Raw genomic sequence first — 18,753 nt, 5'->3', positions numbered from 1 at the left:
CTTCGCGCGCGGGCGCTCGGGGCCGCGCCCTGCCCGCACCCTCCGGGCCGGGCCCGCCGCCGTCCAGCGCGGCGCCGCGAGGCTCGGGCGCAGTTCCGGCGCAGTCCCCGCGCCGAGCCGCTCCGCGCCCCACACCTGCCTCTGCCCGGCTCCGGGTGACGTGGCGCCCTCCGATTGGCCCGCGCGGCCCGGGAGGCGGGGCCGGGGCCGGTGAGCTCACCGCCGCGCCCCGCCATTGGCCCGCGCGGCGCACTCGGGCTGTGGCGGGGAGACAGCGGTACCCGGAGCCCGAGTCGCTCCAGCTGCGGTGTGTGGAGCTGAGCGGGTCGGGGCCGGGCCGGGCGGGCCGCGCGGGAGGAGGAGGAAGACTGAGGCGGCGCGGTGCCAGCGCGACCGAGCGGCGGCCGTGCTCCCCGAGTCCGAGTGAGTGTGCGTGCGGCCGAGGGGCGAGTCCGCCGGGCGCGTCCGGGGCGAGGGCGGCGGCCGGCGGGGGCGCGCGGGGCGCGCGGGGGCGGGGCCGGGGGCGGGCGCGCGCCGCGGCGGGGCGTGGGGAGCACGCGTGCTCGCGGCGGGGGCGCGCGTGTTTACGCAGGGGGCGGCGGGCCTGAGGAGTGGGTGCGAGGACACGCGCGCGCGCCTGCGGGAAGGGGGTCCGGGGGAGGAGGGGCGCGCGTGTTTACGCGCCGGAGAGTGTGTTTTGACGCGAGTGCGCGTGGGGCGCGTGTGAGGGAGGGGCGTCGGGATGAGTGTGTGGGGCGCGTGCGGATGGCGCGCGTGTTTGAGGCGCGGGGTGCGGACACGCGTGTCCACGGAGCAGCGGGAGAGAGCGCGCGTGCCGGTGGCGGAGCGAGGGCGCGGGTCTGGGGGAGAAGTGCGGGGACTGGGCGCGGGGTCACGCGGCTTCAGGGAGCGAGCGGGCTGCGAGGGAGCGAGGCTGAGTGCGCGCGTGTCTCTGCGAGGGCGGGAGGGGTGTGAGGACACGCGTGTGTGCGCGGGGCGGTGGGAGTGGCGGGGCGAGTGACGGTGGGGGCGCGCGTGCAGGGAGTGGCCGCGTCGGGGCGGGTGCGGGGGACCGCGGGGCCGCCAGCTGGTTTTTGTCTGCGGGGCGCGGATCGGCGGCGGGCTCTACGATCGAGCGGTTCCCCCTCCCCCGCGGCGGGGCGTGGGGAGCGGTGCGGGGACAGGTGCCTCCTGGACAGTCAGAGGGGCCGGGAAAGGTACCCCCTCGGCGGGGCGCCCTGAGAGGGGCTGGGACTGGCGCCCCCTTGGCGGGGCGCGAGGAGAGAAGGGCCGGGACAGGTGCCCCTTCCGCGGGAAGAGAGGCAGAGAGAGACCCGCGCTCGGCCGGGGCGCCTGTGCGGGACGAGGCGGTTGGAGGCTGCCTTTCCTAGCAGTCCAATGGAGTGAATGAACGTTTTATTAATCCCTGCGTAGAACTCGGCGGGGAGAGTTGGTTAAGTTCAGACTGAAGATTTGGAAGAACTTCCTGACAGCTCTGCTCACCTGCAGACACGGGGCGGGAGAGGCGCGTTGACCCATTGCTTCCACCGGCGAAGCTCACATGGGCTGGAATAGATGCTCAGTGTGGCCTCCTTGCATTTCCAGGATCTCGCGATTTGGTTTCCTAGGTATTGCACAGCGTTAGAGGCATGTTTGAGACTTTTCAATCTTCATAGATGTCTACAGGCATCAAAACAAATTTTTCTACAAATTAGGCAGCAAAGCAAATTTCTGAGACTGTAATACTCTTGCACATTATCTTCTTAAGCAATTGCTTCACAAGGGAATGATGGCAGTTTTAAAGCCCATTTTATATTTTGTCCACTGCCACTTGGCTGATTTCTATTGGTTAACTTGAGGTGTCTGATTAGCAAAGCAGATTCAGTAAACGTGCGACGGGCCCTCAGATAATCACAGAACTGCCTCATATATTTGGTTGAATGCATTCTATTTCACCAATGAGGCTAAAACTTGAAACTTTAAATTTGTGCTCTCAACAAATTTTGTCATTCGTGGTGACATGTCTGGCCATATAAAAAGAGTTCTTTTCTCTTGGCTGCTTAAAGAATCTGTGTCAGATAGAGAAACTGTTGCCTGGGAACCTGATAAAGAGAAATACATCAAGCAGTAGCACTTTGCCTGATGTGTGTTTATAGGAAAATATTTATTATAAGACTGGAATTAAATGATAGCAAATAAGCTTATGTTTCTTTTTTTCTTTGTACTTAATTTAGGGACTAATGTTTAATGTTCTAGAAAAGAGCATTTACTTACAGGATATGCATTTCCCAAATAAATTTAGCTTAGTAATGAAAACTAGCAGAGGACTGCCGCGGATTCCTAAGGGACCTCAATTCGGTCATCCTGATTCATTATATTCCAAGTAATCTAAGTGAAAACACAGTATTTAATGCGGTAGTTAGTAAAAACGTTGCATTCTTTAAGGATTTTCTGTTGTTGTGTTGTTTTTGTCAAATCCTTTGCTTTTGTGATAGACACACGGATATTGTCCTCTATTCAGAACTCGGCTGGGCCCTCCTGTGGATGCTAGCAGCTGTCACTGCTAAGTATATTCGTGTTGGACTGTTCTGGAGAACACACATTAACAGGTGGAACTGAGAATTTTTTTTACTTCACATGAGAAAGATGTAAAGAATTAGTTGACATCGAAAGTTTCCTGAGTGGAAGAGGCGAAGCTCTTATTAATGGCTACGCGGCAAGTTCTCAGCACGAGACCCTTGTCTTCTGGCAGTGTGGGAAAGGCACATTTGGGGGTGTAGGGTTTCCTCTGGAACCATTAGGATTTTTCTGATGTTTTGATCATTGCTCTCACGAACTTCCCAAGTTGCAGAACTGTGCTTGAAGACTGCCTTTTTTAAATGTTTAAAAAAAATTATTAATACATTTATTTAAAAGACAACTTTAGAGATCGCCAGAAAGGTCAATAAAGACCATGTTGTTAAACTTGACACAGTTCTTTAGCCAGCACGATGGTTCCTGGAAGTCGTTTATTTTTTCTTAGTGTATGCTTCCCCACCCTTTTCCCAACTGTCCATTATGTGCCTGCTACGTCTTGGCACATTTAAAGGGCTTTGCTTTCTCTGACTTAAAGTGGCTCAATGTTTGTATTCAGTTGATCTTTCTTCTAAGTGGTGCCTAGTCTTCATTGTTAAGTGTCAGCCATGGTGTCCGGTCACCTAGGACGACTATTTAGGAGTTCGTTTCGCTTTGACATTCCTTGGTCATCCACACGTGATGTCGATTCTTGTACACCTCACCTTTCTTTCAAAAAGGGAGTTAAGGGAGTTTCCGGAGATACGTATTATATAATGAAGCAAGATAAAAAGAGATGAAATAAAGAAGGATTAGGCAAAAGGAAAGAGAGGGTCCAGGAAAGCAAAATGGGGTGTGACTAACGAACATGCCATAAAAGCTTACGCACTCTCCAGAGGCCGGCCATGGATGGCACTCTGGGCTTTCTGGCAATTGTAGAAGAAGCAATGCAGGTTAATCTTGTCCTTATTACACCTTACGTGCACTGCATTTTCTCTTCCATGTCAGTTCTGACAGCTCATTTCATTTTAAGTGACGGTGGGAGAAGATGAGCTGTATTGAATTTCATCAAGGACTGCATGTTAATCTCAGTCACATGTAACATTTAGGAAGTGCTTAGGAGCCTGCTGCGTGACACAATTGGGTGTCGTCACCTCATGTCCTGAGGATATCGGAGCCCATGACCATGAAGCCCAGTGATGGGCTTATCCCCTTCCCGAATGGATTGCCCTGAAGTCAGATGACCAGGTGTTCTCGGCTGTTCTCTGGTGTGCCCAGAGTTGGGTTAGCACACAGCAGGCAGACGCGTTCGCCATTGGGAAATCATTCTCTGCTCCCAAAGAAGTATGGTGCCGCGTGTGGCTCATGACAACCTCAGGTGGTGCTTTGTAAATACAAGTGGCTTTTTTTTTTCTTTTTAAATGTTGTGGGCGGGGGCAGAGACAATGCCAGTATAATCTTGCTTGATGCTCCATTTCAGTAAAGTTCCTCTCATGTACTAACTGAAATTTAATTTTGAACGTACTGATCGTGATACCTGTGATTCGCTTAATTTTGTATTGTCTCATAAGCATTGAAAATAGTTGGTAACTTTAGACTCAGGACGTATGGAGAGGTCAGTCAAAACATTTTAAGCACCTGCTCTATGTCAGTTGTTAAGCAAATTATAATCAAAAATTAAATATTTGAGGAAGGTAAAATATTAAAGGAATATTTATAGGCGTTAAGCTGCCGATGCTAAACTAACATCACATTTTTGTAATGTGGAAAGTGATGGCAACTATGGGAATCAGTTTCTCCAATATATTTAATTAACATTTGTCAGCTACCAGAGTTAACCAGTTAGTCTCTGGTCTCTTCGTTTTTACTTTTCTTCCTCACTCACCACCTTCCGACTCCGACCCCACGCTCTCAGCCAGCCTTTCCCTGCACCCCAGCAACCACTCAGCACGAACCCTCTGTCGCAGTCCGGCCAGAGTGCTCACCGATGCCACACGCTCCGTTCCGAATTCTGCCTCCTTAAACTCTGAGCGGAACTCGAGTCTTACCTCATCAATGAAGCCTTCCCCCACCCCCAGGTTAGATTTGCGGCTTTTTGAGAGGCAGGGTGGCACCCAAGCCATATCTTCCCCTACTGCCCTAGCCCGATGAAATCCGGGAGTTGCAGTGCGTAAATGCTGTTAATTACAAAAAGGTCACATGCTCGGGTTACTCCTTGGATAGAGTGAGAAGAATGTTTTCGGCTTCACGCCAGAAACCTGCCTCTGATCCTACTTCGTGCATCCAGTTCAGCCTCGTCAGTTGCCAGCTTAGGCACAAACTCCACGGGCTCTCCCATTCAGGTCAGTTCAAGGTCCCTGATGGACCTTGGGTTTTCACTTAAGTGGTCTTGAAGTGGGCCTAAAAGTCTTGGCCTGTGCCAGTGTGAAATAGGTCTGATACCTGAATCGTTTTTCCACATACGTTAAGGTTGGCCAGAAGCTCGCTCTCTAGGAATGTACATCAGTAACCGCTGTTCGCTTTAATGTGATACAGTAGGATGATACCAGGTTTCTGTTTCAGCCCTCCTACTAACTAAACGAGAACTCTCATGTAAATCACCTGATGTCTCTGAATCTCAGTGTCTTCCCTGTTTTCTAAACCTGTCAGCAGTGGTTCAAGAAACCAGTTTAGTGACCAACATCATCAGTTTTTTTAAACTAGAGTGCGTTGTACACAGTAAGGGTAAATGTCGATTTGGGAAGTTTTGTCTCAAATATTTTGTGTACATGTGAGTGTGCGTACTGGGCTCTGCTGGTCTCTGGGGGCCACAAAGATAGTTAAAAGCCCCTGGACCAGATCATTCCTAAGTCCTCTTTAAATCTCAATGTTCTGTAGTGATTCTTTCCTGTGGGAGGTGTCTGTTGTTTTGACGGTCGATTTGGCGGTAACCTAAGGCCTGAATGAGTTAGGATACTCATTATGTACGTACGTGTATAATTCAACTTCGGACGGTCTCCGGCTAGACTGGAGCCCGCCATACGTTTTCCTGTTTTTCTGACTTTGTCAGAAAATGTTTTAGATAAGCGTGACAGCTTATTTCTACCATAATTTAGCCCGTGTTTTATAGAGAAATTCTAACGATTCTTGTGTATTACTACTGAGATATATTTAATAATAATGAATATAATTTTTTTGTTTCTAAGTAGAAGCAGAACTTTCTCAGTATCTAGCAGAAGGATCCAGATTTCAGTGCCTAGATTTACCTCAGACCTCTCTCTTAGCTGGAGGTGACAGACAGAGCTCAAACCCAAACTGGCTTATGTAAAAAAAGGAGTGTATTAACTCTTATTAAGTCCAATTTTGGTGTTATCTTCAGGCGCAGCTGGTTCCACTGGGAGCCTGTCTCCCCGTCTCCTGGCTTTCTTCCCCTCTCTGTTGGTTTTATGCTCAGGCAGGGGTTCCCCAAGGGGCAGCGAGATGGCCCACTCAAAGCTCCAGGCCTAGAATTTGCCAGTCGAGCAAACGTCTCTGGGAAAATCGTACCCCTTTCCCAGCAGTTCCAGGAAATGTCCTGTTCTCATTAGCCCAGCCTGGCTCATGCGCCCAGTCACTTTAATCAGAGGAGGTGGCGCTCTCACCAGCACGGCCTGGCCTGCAGCCAAGAATTGAGGTCAGCGCCACCCGCACCGAGCACAGGGCCCGAGTAGCTCCCAAGGGAGAAACGAGGCCCCACGGCAGGGGGAGGGGACGCTCGACCGGCATACCCTGAAGGAACCAGAACTTTCTCATCTTCGCCCTTGACTAACAATTCCTAGGACCATTTTCAAAAAAAAAAAAAAACCAGGATTCAAGTCCATAATATGACACACTGTGGTTCGCATTAATCAACAAAGAATTTACTTAAATATCCATTTGTCTTTTCTAGTGAAAGAAACCATCCATTCCACTCCAGCCAGAATCAATGCCCCTGGCATTTTCGAGTGTATGAAAAATGTTTTATCTAATGTAAAAAGTAGAAAGTGCCCAGCCTCAAACCGATGATGTTCTAAAAGCTCATAAGTCGATTGGATATTTCCCAGATAAACGGTGCAGCAAATGGCAGGTAGATTCCCTGGCCAGCCTGAGAACCAAGAACTTTTTGAACGTGTAATAGATATTCTGTATTTGCAGGAGGAAAATAAAATAATGTGTATATGCGTATACCACCTACGTACTATAAAACATGTAGAACCACATAACATGAACATATAACTTTTATATTACGAAACAGTAAATAGTGAAGTTCACATTTGCATAGTAAATGATGCTGCTTGAATAAAGACAAAGGCACATATAACTTCAGTAAACAGAAACTTCCTGGTGAAGATTCTAAATTCATAGGGTGGAACTCAAAGTGGTTCTCTGAAATTCCGAAGTCTGGCTCTCTAACTTTAGAATACTAAACCCAGAGACAGTAGGTAATTTAAGTTTCTTGATAACACAACCCTAATGCTCTTACTATCAATTATAATTACAACCTTATTTTTATTCTGAAATGGAACAAAGAAAAGAGAGGGAGGGGAATCCTCCTGGGGTATCTCGGGGAGTTAGAGCAACGAGAAAGGAAGGACAGTATTGCTCGAGGAGATGGTTATGTGGGTCAGAGGTCGCCTGAAGTGGCAGTGACTGAACCGTAGCCAAGAAGACGGGGAGAACTGGAGATGGCAGAAAGAGACGTTGGGTCAGGTTCCCACACTGGTCCCCAGGTGGCATTCACCGTCGTCCGCATCACCTCGTGGGGGCCCGCGGTGGGCCGGGGTGGTACCCGACGGAGCCTGCCGTGACGCAGGAGGCGAAGAGGGAGGCCAGCCATTTTCTAGCTCAGGCGGTCACGTCAGGGCACTCTTCAGGACCAGTTCTCGTTCCTGAACCCTCCTGTGGGAGCGTCAGTCACAGGAAGTGCGTGTAAGAAGCTCCCCCCACGCACCAGGGTTCAGAGAAATTTAGGAAGCACCGTTCATGCCGCGAGCAGGTTAGAGTGCACCCGAGCACGTGGGGTTCGGGAACGCAGGTCATTAAAGCATTGCCAGTGTATTCAGTCGCGTTTAACCCTGTATTTCTGAAACGGCTTTGACGCAGTGTTTTTGTCTTTCTGGTCTGCCAAGCAACGCCTCATGGAGAATGTCCTAGAGCTTGCAGTTTGGGAAACACTTCAGTGGACCATCTCCACCAGATGGTTCTGAGCCTGAAACCCATGGGCCTCCGCGGGTTTCTGAGTCCCCTGAAATCGAATGGAAACTCACATGTATGCTGTTTTCTGGGAAAGGATTCGCAGCTTTCATCAGGGTCAGGGAGCCCAGGGACATAAAGGGCGAGAGTCACTGTATGGGTTCTTTTCTACCTGGGGAAGTCCCAGTCCAGGTGCTCTTACATATGTCAGCATAGAGATGTTAGTGGGCATCAGTCACTTGTGTTGCTCAGAGACATCAAAGGGGACAACTTGTAAACGGGGCCAGCTGGTCACTTGATTGTTGTTTATTGTCAAATAGACTTAAAAATTGGCAGCTACTCTCCATGAAGAATTGAGGAAAAAAATTACCTCTACAGGACATTTTCTTATTGCTAAACTCTAGATATATTTATTTGCAAACAAAGAAGAAGAAAACATGTTATTTAGTTGCAGTAAAGGGACTTTTTAAAAGTTAAGGGCCACAGACTTGCAGAAGAGAAATGCAGCGAGTCACTTAATGATAAACAACTAAAACCCCACTAAACATAGAAAGGTTTTCCTTTAAGATATTTAAAACATTCAACTCATCTACTTTCAGATTTTTTTAAAAAAAATCAGGATCATAAAAGATTGTTCAGTAAAGAGTAAGCAGTAAATAACAGCGTGTGTTCCTCTGAGCATGCTCATTTACCCTCGACTTACACCAGGTCATCAGAGCTATGAAGTTGGGTCATAATGGACCTTTTTCGAATTCTTTTAATGAAACAGTGCCTTGCTGTCCTTTAGTGCTAAGTGGTGACAGTCATTAGCAAGCCAGTGTTGCTTTTATTGCAAGGATGTTGAAGTCTGTCACGTCACAGTGTTTTTCTTATTAGGATCCGTGGGAAAAATTTCTTTCATATCTTAGTACCGAGAAGGGCCATGTTATCCAAAGCAACTGACCGCGATCTGGAAACTGGTTGCCTCTCTTTGTGCTTCGTTTGCTTGGTTCAGCCAAATTTGGGACTCACAAGTAACATTTTGGAGAATTTAGCGTGTGTTTTCCGTGAAACAGCTCCACCTGAGCTTTTACTTATCACGAATCCTGCTCTTACCTAATCTATTATTAATCAGCCACCTCAAAGAGGCATCCTCGGATCCGAGGTTATTAGCAGTTAAGTGAAGGCAGGGAGGGAAATGAGGGGAACAGATTGGGGGACAGATCAGGCGGGGAAGAGGAATCGGGAAACGCGGACGAGGGGCGGGAAGGAGCCGGCTGGGAGGGATTAGGGTTTGTGAGGGATGCGTCCTGGGATTAGCGCCCACTGCCGTGTGAGCTGGTTATTGAGCGATTTCATCGTTTAACTGCTCCCTGAACCGGAGGCCGACCACGCGCTGACTGCCGTAATTAAGCCCAATTCGAGGACCTGCATGAGCATAGCAAGACAGCACGACCCCACAAGCATATGAAATCAAGTTGCATCCCCATTTGGTGAAAAACACTTAAGTTTTTAGCTTTGCCGCCTAATCCAAGGGGTGTTTGAACACTGACTGGCCTCGTAAGACCGCTGTTCAAGCCTCGCTGCTTTGGAAATCGTGGGGGTGCAATTGTGCAGGTTACCGGCCGCCTCCGAGACTCAGTGTGGAAGTGAGTAGCGTGCAGGCACAGGAGGGCAGCCCTCGACGTGGTCTTGTGTCGCACGTGGAGCCAGGACACAGGGGTCCTCACAGGCTTCGTGATACTACTGAAAAGGAGCTCCACGGTGAAAAACTTTCTCAAACTCTGGTGGTTCCTGTAGAAAAATATTTTATTCCTGAACAAAAGCGTTTAAAGTGGTGAATTTGGATTTGTACAGATGCTTTTTCTCTGCTACTAGTTAGAAAGGCTTATGATAAATCGTAAAATAATATTCCTAAGCCATTTTATCTATTAAAACCTACCGTATCTATAAGATGTCCAGTATTTTAAAGTAATAGAACTATTTTAAAATATATACATTTCAGCCCATTCATTTAGAAAGGACTTCACCTGTATATTCCAGATCTTTACAAAATCTTAACAATATTGTGGAAAAAAAAATATTGCGGTTAATAAGCTTTCGGGTTTCGGAACTGAAGCCCCTTTGTGGAATCCAGTGTTTAAAAAATTAACATATTTTTGAAACATCTTGGACTTTAACTGTCTCACGAGCCGGCAAGATGTTTGGGAACGTCTGTGCAGATGGCATCCCTACAATTAGCTCTGAGAGCAAAGAACTGCCAACGCAGGTCTCTACCTAATGTAGGGAGAAGGAGTCAGAAACAGCTGGAGAGGGACCCTTCCAACTGGCATCCCAGACACGCGGCATCTTGGGCAGATGTTGGAAACCCCCAGGAACGCGGGCAAATAACATCGATTATGATTTAGGAGGTTTACCTAGAAGCAGCCAGTATTTTTTTCTTTTTCTTTTTTACGTCTTTTCCAAAGTACCATCTAACACACCTTATCGCCCAAGTTTCTTTTTTATTGAGTTTCCCTCCATCTCCGCCCTGACCTTGTCATAGGACGCCTTCTTAGGTGAAAACTAGCAAATGAAAGAGTGAGAGGCTGCTCTCAATCGGACGCTTAGTTTATTTGTTTTCAGATGCCTGGTCCCTGATGCGTTTGCTGGGATCGGGTCCGAGGTGGCCGTGGGGGAAGGGAAGGAACCGCTTTTAATAACTTGAGAAAAGCACATGATACAAGTGACTAATGGAGACACACATTTTGTTCAGCAGAACATCCTTTACCTTGTCCTTCTCGAAATTCATATTTTATATTACAAACATGAGATTAAGTCACTTATCAGTAAATATCGACCGAGGGCCCGCTGTGTGTGTGTCAGGCATTCTGCTAGGCCCCAGGGGTGTAGCTGGGAGCAGCATGAAGCTGGCAGCTGGCCCCACAGAGCTTTCGGGGTATCTCTTCACCTTCCTGTTGGACCGAGGTGCCGGAAGTAAAGGCTCATGTCTTACTTGGTCGTCGGATCCGTGGCGGCCACCGCAGCTCAAGTCGTCTCGGTCACCGTCACATCCCAGAGCCGTGGCACACGTGCCGAGCAGCGGCGTCCCCACAGAGGGTGATCAGTACACAATTGCAGAGCGGATCCGCCTGGCCCTGGTTCTCCACGGCCCCCCCCCGAAGGATTTTCAGCGTTTTTGTTACCTCCGGCCCCACGGAGCGACCCGCTGGTGGTTAAGTACCGGATTCTCGCCTCCTGACGATCCCTCGCGTTTCATGGTTCCCGTCTTTGCCGTTGGCGCTCCTCGGGGTCGGGATTTTCATCTCCCGTTTTCCTTCATGCTTTCGAGGGTCATTCCACTGCCACGTCTTGGTGTCCAGGGCGGATGGGTCGCTGTTCGGCTCCACGCCTCATTCCAGCACCCGTGAGGACTGCACCCGTCTCGCTGGGAGTGCTTTCCTCGGCCTTCGTCACCGTCACTACGTTAGGGTGTCTTGGGTCATGCTCGCGGTATTTCTTGTTGTCCCTGCGTACCGACACTCTGGAGGCCGTGGCCTCCCCATGTGGTGCTTTTCGAAACGTTAGCGAACTTGAGACATTTGTGCCTCCTCGTGGACCGTGTCGCAGCCCCTGTCACCCTTCGCTTTCACGCTAGTGAGCTGCGTCTTAACTGCCGGTCACTCCACTTGGGCGTGCTGCTTTCCTGACCGTGAGGGTGACTCCTGCGTACTTTGGGGTGCTCTCCTGTGCTCACTGCCATGTTCCGAGGCAGCTGAGCTCCCTGACCAAACCTTAGCATCCTTGGAGAATAGCTTTGAAATTTTTGCCCCCGTACGCCTCAAGCCCTCGAAAGATCGCAAATGAGAAACAGTTGTCGCTTTGCTGGCTGCCCCTCAGCATTCTGTCTCCTGCTCGCCGTTAGTTTTCACAGCATCCCAAATGATTTTTCCTGAAGTGTCTAAGACTCTGTGTTTGTGAAAAGCGCCAAAACACAGACCGAGGAGAAGAAATGCGAGTCCCAAATCACCACGGACGAAGAACGTCTAAGAAGAAGAGGTACTCTCCATCTCTAGTGTTCCGGGACGCAGAGTTGGGGTGTTTTTAAGAAGTGGAGTCTGGCGATTTTTTTCAAAGGCTAAATTTAGCCGTCGCTTTGGAAAATCAGAGTGGTACAGCTTGTGCCTTATCTCCGTCCGGCCCTTCCCCTGTCCTCTGCGCTCGGACGTCTTAAATGCCTTGCTGGACAGGAGCGGCTTAATGGACTCCAGCGGGCCCCGTTTATTCTGGGAAGGAATTAAGTGACTTCATTTTCCCTGTCTTTCTGAGCTTCCTGAAAAATTTAGGAGACTTCCTAAGCAGCAGTTACAGTTCTCTACAGAAATAGTTCGCGCCACGCCCCCTTCTGCTTGAGCAGCTCCCCCTGCCAGCGCAGCAGGGGCTGTAAGTGGAGTGAGAGAGGCCTCTCGCCCCGGGTCCAAGTAGCAGCAGCAGGGCACATGTGCACTTGAGCCACAAATAACGCGTTTTAAAATAGCAGACGGTATTTGATGATCGCTCCTTCATTCATTTACCTGCCAAGGCAAAACTTTTTCTTCTACTCTGGCAGCGGGACCCGAGGCGGCTCGGCGCGGGCGATTGTGATAACGAGGCCTTGGGTTTGCAGGTAGTATCCATCAGCCTGGCTTCTAGGCGTTCAGATGCGGGCACGCTTTCTGAGAGCGTCCTGGAAAATGTGTCTTTCGTTCACCGAAACAAAAATTTTACGTTTAGACCGCAAGCGAACCCAACCGACTTGTTAAGCGCTTTCGTAAGTCGTCATAGGCACTCCTCGTCAAGGTGTGCTGCCAGCCACACATTCCAGATGTCCCACGTCACCAGGGACGAGCGGGAATACGTAAAAGGCAGAGACCCGTGTTTGTAATGTGAAGCTCAGTGAACAGAGAACGGCGTCTGCGAGGAAGTCTGTGTCCCCTGCTTTTCCGTCGGAGCCTTGCACCGATGACACACGGTGGTTACGTAATTTCCTTACCTGAGCCCAGAGGAACTGGCGGCCAGCCAAGTCAGCTGACATCTTCTCACGTGCCTTCAACTCCACTGGGTTTCGATCACGTTCACCGCTCTCTCTCCGCTGTGATACGTGATAAAACTGGGAGTCGGTGTGTACCACCCGCAGTCCACGGTGGCGAGCAGAGGTCACTCGGCCCTCGTGCCAGACTTCAGATGACCTCATCAATACATGGGCTTCTAGAAGAAGCTTAACTCAGAAAATAATATTTCTTTGTTTTTATCCTGTGACCAAGCACCCACTCCATCGCTGGGGTACAAGGCAGGGTCCTTGCTTTCGAGAAGGTCACTCTAGTAGAAATGACACAGGTAGGGAAACAGCTGTGCATCCGTTTGCTACATACTCTTAGGACACAGCGAGACATGAAGGTTCACTGGGCGTGCTGGAAAGGACACGGGTCCGGAGTCTCTCTGTGTGCGGCTCCCTGCCCTGGCACTTGGACACGGTGTGACCTTGGGTAAGGAGCACATTCTCTGAGCCTCAGTTTCCTTACCTGTCAGATGAAGAAGAAAACCTTTCAGACTTATTTGGAAGATTGGAAATAACACGTGGAGAATGTCTGGCCTGTAGTTGCTCGTAGCAGCCATCATAAGACCAAAACGATGTTTGAGCCACATGCCAAAGAATTCCCCAGCCTGATGTGGGAGAGGTCAGCATTGCCAAAGGCCCACAGCCGTGTTAAGTTCCTGGATTTGGGGAGCAGCGAGTGATGAGAAAAGCCCTAAAAACGGGCAAGAGATAGTCGGGTAAAGAGCATTCCTTCCCACACCAGAGTTTAAGTTTTATTTTGTAGGTCAGAGGGGAGGGATTTAAGTTTCTTTAAACTAGATTATCTGTTGAAAAGAAGTTGCCTCACGCTGTATTGCTCCATACAGCTATGAAAATTAATTAGGTTCCAAGACTTAAAGTGAGTTGTTTATAATCTAGAGGAAAAGTAGGTGCCACTGAGTACAGAGAGCCCGAGACGTGTGGCTCGTCGCTGGTTTCCTGACAAGAGACGTCTTCCTGCCTCAGACGCCCAGATACCTGGGATTCCCCACCTCTGCGGCAGCGAACCGCGAACCTTCTAAACTTAGAATGTACTGTGAGTGTCCGACTTCGTGGAATCTTCTGTCTTTAGAACTCTGATATTGCTCAGGGACTTGACATTTTTTGGTTAAGTATAAATTTGGGACATTTTCAAGTGAGTCCCTTTGAGGGTTAGGAATCCCCATCAAAGAGAGATGAAAAGATGACCCATGACTGCTCTGTGCCATGTGACACTTTGCATAAGAGCCCGGAAGGAGAGGCTGGGACGGGGCCCAGTAACAGGAAAGGGGATGTGAAGCCCCAGCGAGCCGTTCATTGCCTCTTGGGCCAGTCACTGGCTGGAAATGCTTTTTCATCTTCTTCTTGATCTTTGTCATACTTAAAGCCATTCTGGGAGCACGAGTCTGTGCCCCCAAGGAGGCTAGGATGAACAGCGCCGTGCTGTGTTGGAGTCGGAGACGCCAGTGTGACTCGTGTTGGTTTTAGTATGTGTACAGATAGATACAGAAATAATTATAGATCCGTGCGCATGCACGGGCTTCTATAGTGGCCTATATTTCCTTGCTCTGTCCAGCGAGGGGGCCCAGAAACAATGAGCCCCCAACCGCAGTGAGCACATCTGGCACCCAGATCTTGGTTTCTAAATGACACTCTCCTAAAGGAACCAGGGCCTGTTAGAAAATTTGCTGATCGTAGGGTTGGGATAGGGAAAATAAAAGATAAGCCCGTAGTATCTTATAATGCCAGAAAGTGAGGACACGGTCAAAAAAAAGAAGGGCAAAGACCGAGGGTGTATCAGAGGGACACAGGAGCCAGCCTGAGAGATCCCAATAACCAGCGCGAGAAACTGACTGAGCACTGGATTATAACCCAAGGTGTAAAATAAATATACGTGAGTTCACGGTGATATACATAAGTGACCAAATAGAGGACAAAGCTTCCTTACAGGAAAACTCCAAATCATAAATGTGGCCACTCCCCCATCCATGGAGGGGAGCTTAATTTCCTTCCCCTCACGTATGGGCTGGACTTAGTGACTCGCTTCCGAAGAACAGTATAGAAAGAAAAAGACTAATTAGCATAGAGCAGTCTGGCAGACACTGCCGTCACCAGACGAGCAAAGTCAGCATCGACCGTAGATATCATACAGCCCCGATGTTAAGCAGTGAGCAGGTCACTTGGCCTCTGTGGTATTCTTCCTAAAAGCCCGTGGCTCCAGTCTAACCAGCACAGAACATCAGACAAACTTCAGCTATTAAGCTGAGGGACGTCTACAAAGTCCTTGACCAGTATTGCTCCACACTGCTCACGTCATGAAAAACAAGGGCATGGTGGGAAACCGTCACAGATCAGAGCAGCAGGAAGTTCAACAATGAAATGCTATGCGGGCTCTGTCCTTGGTCGGGTCCTGGAACGTGAATTCTAATTCAGTTTAATGGTGCGATCTAATTCAAGTGTATAATTGATAGTAGCGACGTGTCGGCGTTTGTCTCTGAGTTTTGACAAATGCACCGTGGCTGTGTAAGACTTCACTGTTAGGAGAGTGGGCGAAGGGCGTATGGCAGCTCTGCTGTCTGCAGCTCAGCTGTATATCTAAAACGATTCGAACATTGTTAACCTACTTGTTTAAATGCCCCCACGGCATGGCTGGGTGAAGGGGCCCAGTCTAGTAATAGCTCGGAAATTAAGAGCCTTGCTACTTAGAGAGGTCTCCCCTAGTAGTTTACTTCATTCTCACCACAGTAAGATAAATAGCGATATCCCCATCTTACAGATGGGAAGATTGAGGCGCAAAGTGGCCATCATTCTTGCAAAGTCACACAGCGACAGGATTAGCCCTCGACCTCTTATCAACACTCCAGTGTTCTTTCCACCGTAGATCGTAGAGGCCCAGTCTGAATACGCCGCTTCCACTGACGGAGGTGCAGGCGGAATAAGCCCGCGAATCGTGAGCCAGACCGTTGCTGCAAAGCCATCGGAATTACTTACCTTCTGTCTGGGGTGCGGGTGCGTGTGTGTACGCGCACGTGTGTCCTGAAGGTTGGGACGGAATGGCTGCGTGGTGATTCTAAGTCCTCAGTCCCTGAAACTGTGCAAGGGAACAGGCTGCTTTAGAGAGACGCACAGGGCGGAGACGGACTCCTGGGAAGGCACCCCACTTAGCCGGCTGAGAGACGAAGGCAGCAGAGAGGCGAGACTTGCTGGGAGCGATGGGCAGTACTTGACTAGGCACAGGGAGCAGCACACGTGGGTGGATTCTAAACAGTTCTCAAATACTGCTGGGTCTGAACTGGCCGAGCCCTCGAGAAGTGTGCGGCCCGGCGTTGCGGACCGGGCCAGTGTGGATGCACCTGGCGTGATTGGCCTGAGGTGACATGTCCCTTGGCCATGGTGGGCAGGACCCTATGCTTCTGCCCAGGTCCAGGTCCTTCTTTAACAAGCACTTGGGTGGACGGAGGATTCGGCCTTGTGGAAGGAGGCCGGTGTCTTAGAGCGGTGGCTCTTGAGATGCGACCTCAGACCAGAAGCGTCAGCGTCACCTGAGAACATGTTGGAAATGCGATTGCTGGGCCTTCCCCAGGCCTACTACAAAACACCACCGCCGACTCCGGGCAGAGGGCCCACGGGTCTGTGTTAAGAAGCCCTCCGGGTGATTCCGGTGCCCGCTAGAGTCTAAGAACCACTGGGGTGAGCACAGGCCTCCAATCCAGGTGGCATGCTGCCGGCAGACGGGACGAGCCCGTGGCTGGAGCACACAGACACTCTGCCACAGTGGGGTGCCCGGATGCACACCCAGAGGTTCGACTGCAGGAGAAGGGGAACCACATTCAGACCACCTTGCCCAGCCTTTGGAGCCGGGGCTTGTAACGGGACCTATCGGGGAGTGGGGGAGTTGGAGCACCTTTTGTACAAACAGTGACTTGTTCTTTTGATGAGAAGGATAAAGCCTAATACTTCTAGACAAGAACTAAAAGCCAGGAATGACCAGGCAGCAGCTGGAGCCGGCACAGCTGGCCGTCGGCCGGGCCCGGCGGGGTCCCACGTGCCCGTGGAAGCGTGCGTCCCTGACTCGCCCTCTGCAGCCTTGTCCGCACGGCGGCGCAGCTCGGTCGCTCCCCTCACCCTGTTCTGAGGACACGGGGTTCGGAATCCCGCAAGCTGAGTCACCATCGGCTTCATCTGAAACGTCACCGGGGAGAAATAGGGGCCAAACTCCTCAGCCCCTTAGGTCTGCACATCGTTCGTTTTCTCTGTCACCCAACATATTAACTTAAAAATCCAGGCTCATTCATGCTGCAGAAATTACTCGTCGGCCAACAGATGAGGCAGGGACAGCCTCACCATCCCCGCCCCCGGCCAAGCGCTCAGCACACAGTAAGTGCTCAGCACATACGTGTACGTGAAAAAATGAATCTGGAAATGTGGTTTTTTTTTTGATTCTGGTGTAATCGGGATTTTTTTTTTTTTTTGGCTTCTAAGAAATTGCATTTATCCCATAATCACGCACACTATACAACCAAGGCAACCTATAGTTCTGAATTTGCCAAGATTTTGACAGTAGCGTTTTAATTGCCATAATAAAGCTGTCAGACCAAAACAAGCTTAAAGTCGTTGCTGTGACTTGCCAGTTATGAAAATGCGAAGACTATCGTTCTAGGCGTCTGAGTAAGCCTCACAGACAGCTGTGGCCGGGCCCAGCTCAGGGGCCGGGAATTGTGATCACAGCCTCTGATGCTTGGGCAGCCCAGCGCAGCAGACCTGCATTCTCTGGGATGCCAGCTCATCCATTTCCATCTGAGATCGTTTCTTACATTAATGATCACGATATTTCCCCTTCGGAGCTGAGAGGCTCAGAGACGCCGGTGTGCACGATGTGGTTTTGTTAAGAGGCAGATCATTGCGTCTGAGCATCTTCATGGAGCGCTGCTCGGAGCTGCGTAACAATGTCTAAGAGCTCGCCGCAGAGGTAGCTGGGAGAGTGGTGCTGCCTGGACAGCCTGCGATGAAAGCCAGGAACCCCCGTGGCCGGCGCGGACGCGTGGTGACCCTTGGGAGTGTTTCGACCTGGAGGTGCCGTGGGCAGAGCCTGGCTCCGTGAGGTCGGGGTCTGTCTCTGCAGCGGTCACACTCGGCAGGGGAGTGGGCGGGCACAGCACACTGGCTGCACCGCAGTGCACTGCCAGAACAAAGCCACCTCCGATGGGGACAGGTGGCTGGGCAGGCATGCCCACGGTGCTCCCTTGGGGCTGACCACGCTGGGCAGCCCTCTCTGTGTCCTCCTGCCCTGTCGCATGACACGGCATGTTAATCTTGGCCACGAGCTCCAGGCCAGTGCAAACCATACTTTGAACCGAGTGAAATGGATTCTGAAAATTCATTTAATAGATGCAAGATTTGTGGGCTCACGGAAGAAATAATCAGTAGGTGGCTCCAGAGGCTTACCCCGTCTCGTGGGATGCGTATCTGTGCGTAGGTTCAGGGTGGAATGGTTGTCAGCTAGCAAGATTAGGAAAAAGCAGGGGCAGTACAGAAAAAAGTCACAAAGAGTAACTGCCATCCAGTTGGAGTCGAGCATTCTGCAAACTTCCGTTTTCTCATCGAGGGATGGAGGAAGGGTTCTACCACTTCCGAAGTCATTCTGTGTTTGCCATTAGTGGTCACAGAGTGACAACAAGTTTATCCCATGCATAGTCATTCAGGGTGACTTCCCACTGGTGACTGAGACCCTTAGCAACAGGGCCCTCAAAGTTCGTGGCATCTATTTGTAAATGCGAAACTGGAACGAAGCCCTTATCTTTCCCTTTCGAAGAGTGAGGGTTTTGCTTTTAGTTTTGTTCCTGGAAATAGCTTATTAGAAAATAAGATCACAATTCTTGAAAAACAGTCTTCCTCCCCGCGCTTTTGTAGTTGAATAAAGTGAAATCAGTTCGACGTTCAATATTAAAAATTTTCTT

The 18,753-nt window shown here is 50.2% G+C and overlaps 1 protein-coding gene across 17 annotated transcripts in view; it reads left to right on the top strand.

Annotated features, from left to right (window-relative positions):
- Positions 1-18,753, top strand: part of CAMTA1 (calmodulin binding transcription activator 1) — a 784,924-nt gene that overhangs the window by 733,918 nt on the left and 32,253 nt on the right. The window contains exon 1 of one of the 17 annotated variants that reach the window (XM_039842320.1): positions 290-307. The exons of 15 other annotated variants lie outside the window; for them this stretch is intronic. The gene's annotated coding sequence lies outside the window, so the exon portion shown is untranslated. Of the gene's footprint in view, positions 1-289; positions 424-18,753 lie in introns of those variants that run through there. One more of the 17 variants, XM_039842319.1, reaches the window with a different exon arrangement.

Source organism: Pteropus medius, unplaced genomic scaffold (assembly GCF_902729225.1).
Source record: "Pteropus medius unplaced genomic scaffold, Ma_sr-lr_union100, whole genome shotgun sequence".
NCBI classification, from domain to species: Eukaryota; Metazoa; Chordata; class Mammalia; order Chiroptera; family Pteropodidae; genus Pteropus; species Pteropus medius.
The sequence above is the reverse complement of the archived record's forward strand: the minus strand, read 5'-3'. Positions and strand labels throughout refer to the sequence as shown.